Below are 3,480 nucleotides of genomic sequence, written 5' to 3' on the forward strand. Positions count from 1 at the left end.
AAGAAAGAGCAAGGGGACCACAGAGAGAAAGTGCAAGGGAAATAGAGACTGTGAAGGGGACAAAGAGAGCAAGAACGGGAGAAAGAGTGAGAGAGAAAGAGTGCAAGGGGGGCATAGAGAGACAGCAAGCCAGGGGTTGAAAGAGAGTGAGCGAGGAGGAAGAAAGTGAGAGATAGAGCAAGGGGGACAGAGAGATAAGGGTGCAGAGAAGAGGGAGGCATAGTACAGAAGTACAGATGGGGAGGAAGGAGCAAGAGGGCTGACAGAGATCGAGTGTGGGGCACAAGGGAAGACAGTGATAAGGAGCAAAGATGGGAAGGTAAGACCAATGGGGAAGAGGGAGGGATGAAGGGGAGAGGGAGAAGGAGAGAGCATGCAGAGAAAGAGCTGAGAGCGCAAGGGGAATGAGAAAGGGGGTGCAGAGAGAAGCAGGAAAGGGGAAGGAGAGAGAGAGTGAAGAAAGAGAGGGGGCAGAGTGTGTGAAGGAATGCAGAGGGAGAGGAAGAGATGCATTTGGGGAAGAGAGGGGACAGAGAGATAAAGGGATGAGAAATGGGAACAGTGGTGGGGAAAGAGAGAGAGTCAAATAGGGAGGAGACAAACAGAGGGCAGAGGGTAGGGTTAGAAAGCAGGGGTTAGTGTATAGGGAAAAGGGCAGAGATGGAAGCAGAAAGAGGGATAGATAAAGGGACAGAGAGAGGAATTGGCATTGGTTTATTATTGTCACTTGTACTGAGGTACAGTGAAAAACTTGTCTTGCATACAGTTCATACAGATCAATTCATTACACAGTGCATTGAGGTGGTACAAGGTAAAACAATACAGAATGCAGAATAAAGTGAAACAACTACAGAGAAAGTGCAGTGCAGGTAGACAATAAAGTGCAAGGTCATAACGAGGTAGATTGTGAGGTCAAGAGTCCATCCTATCTTACTAGGGAACTGTTCAATAAGTCTTATAACAGTGGAATAGGAGCTGTCCTTGAGCCTGGTGGTACGTGCTTGCAGGCTTTTATATCTTCTGCCCGCTGGAAGGGGGAAGAAGAGAGAATGTCTAGGGTGGGTGAGGTCTTTGATTATGTTGGCTGCTTTACTGAGGCAGTGAAAAGTGTAGACAGAGTCCGTGGAGGGGAGGTTGGTTTCTGTGATGTGCTGAGCTGTATCCACAACTCCCTGCAGTTTCTTGCTGTCACGAGCAGAGCAGTTGCCATACCAAGCCGTGATGCATCCAGATAGGATGCTTTCTATGGTACATCTTTAAGAATTGGTGTCAAAGGGGACATGCCAAATTTCTTTAGCCTCCTGAGGAAGTAGAGGCGCTGGTGAGCTTTCTTGGCCGCGGCGTCTACGTGGTTGGACCAGGACAGGATATTGGTGATGTTCACTCCTAGGAACTTTAAGGTTTCAACCCTCTCAACCTCAGCATGTACACCGCTCCACTTCCTGAAGTCAATGACCAGCTCTTTTGTTTTGCTGACATTGAGGGAAAGGTTGTCATGACACCATGTTACTCAGCTCTCTATCTCCTTCCTGTACTCTGACTCAACATTATTTGAGATACGGCCCACTACAGTGGTACCATCAGCAAACTTGTACATGGTGTTAGAGCAGAATCTGGCCGCGCAGTCATGAATGTATGGGGAGTAGAGTAGGGGGCTGAGGACGCAGCCTTGTGGGGCACCAGTATTGAGAATAATCGTGGTGGCGGTGTGGCTGTCTATCCTCACTGATTGCGGTCTGTTAGTCAGGAAGTCAAGGATCCAGTTACAGAGGGAGGTGTTGAGTCTCAGGTCTCAGAGTTTGGTGATGAGTTTGCTTGGAATTATAGTATTGAAGGTGGAGCTATAATCAAAAAGCAATAGTCTCATGTAGGTGTCTTTACTGTCCAGATGCTCCGGAGATGAGTGCAGGGCCAGGGAGATGGCGTCTGCTGTAAACCTGTTTCAGTGGTAGACGAATTGCAGTGGGTTGAGGTTGTCTGGGAGGCTGGAGTTGATGCATGCCATGACCAGCCTTTCAAAGTACTTCATGATGGTGGACGTCAGAGCCACTGGGCCATAGTCATTAAGGCATGTTACCTTGTTTTTCTTGCATTCTTGCAGGAGGAGAAGCACTGGGCAGAGAGACAGGACAGAGCAAGAGGGTAGAGAGAAGGTGGTTAGGGAGGGAGGGAGGGGGCCAGGGAGAGGAAGGGGTTAGGAGACAGATAGGGAGAAGAGAGAAGGGTAAGGGAAGGAAGGCCAACTACACCATTAGAGATAGAAACACAAGTTCAGCTCCTTGCCTTCCCAAATGTTCTGCTATTATCTCCTCAATAAATTGGTAAATTGGTTTATTATTGTCACATGTACTGAGGTACGGTGAAAAACTTTGTTTTGCATGCCATCCATACAGATCTTCTCATTACAATAGTGCATTGAGGTAGTACAAAGGAAAACAATACAGAATGCAGAATAAAGTGTTACAGTTTCAGAGAAAGTGGAGTGCAGGCAGATATTTTTCCAAAAGCAGACATTAGGTTAACCTCCCACCCTTTTTGAATAAAGGTTTACCTTTCCAGAACCTAAGGACTTTTGGAAGATTGTAACCCATGCACCCACTAGCTCTGTAGCCACATCTTTTAGAATCCTAGAAATGCAAACCCCCATTAGGTCTAGGGGACTTAATCAGCCTTAAACCCCATTAGGATGCCTCATGCCAATTCAAGATATCTTTACTAGTCACATGTACATTGAAACACACAGTGAAATGCATCTTCAGCGTAGAGTGTTCTGGGGCAGCCCACAAGTGTCGCCACGCTTCCAGCGCCAACATAGCATGCCCACAACTTCCTAACCTGTATGTCTTTGGAATGTGGGAGGAACCTGGAGGAAACCCACGCAGACATGGGGAGACTATTGATGATGATGGTATTTGATTATCACCCTATATTTTTTCATATACTTCTACCTCTCCTTTTTATGAACATAAAGATGGTTGCATTGTCAGCTTTTGTATTTCTTGCCAGTTTGCAGGGGAAAAGAGCAGGGAACGGGAAAGGGGGGAAAGTAAGGAGAATAGGGAGATGGGAAAGGGGGTAGGTGGAGGGTGGGGTGAGGGGGTATAGGAAGCGAGGTGGAGTGTTGGACGGGGCAAAGGGGAATAGGGAAGGGAGAGGGGTGGGGTCAAAGGGTTTGGAATGGAGGAAGGGGTAAAGGTGGTTAGGGGTGAGGGGAGGAAGGGTGGAGGGGGGTGAAAGGGGGGGGGAGGGAGGGAGGGGGGGGGAAGAGGTGGAGTAGAAGGAGTGGAGGGGAGGAAGAAGGGGAATGGGAAGAGGGGATAAGGGGAAAATGGGGTGGAAATCAGCAATGAAAGGAGTAAGGGTGCAGGGCAGCTGGGGGAAGGGGGAGTGCAGAGGAGGGAGAGGGGAAAAGTGTTGGAGGAGGCGATGGGGAGTGGATAAGTAGCAGTGCCGAGGGGGGAGGGGGGAGGTGTGATCGGC

The sequence above is a fragment of the Pristis pectinata genome, chromosome 2 (genome assembly GCF_009764475.1).
Source record: "Pristis pectinata isolate sPriPec2 chromosome 2, sPriPec2.1.pri, whole genome shotgun sequence".
In the NCBI taxonomy this organism is placed as follows: Eukaryota; Metazoa; Chordata; class Chondrichthyes; order Rhinopristiformes; family Pristidae; genus Pristis; species Pristis pectinata.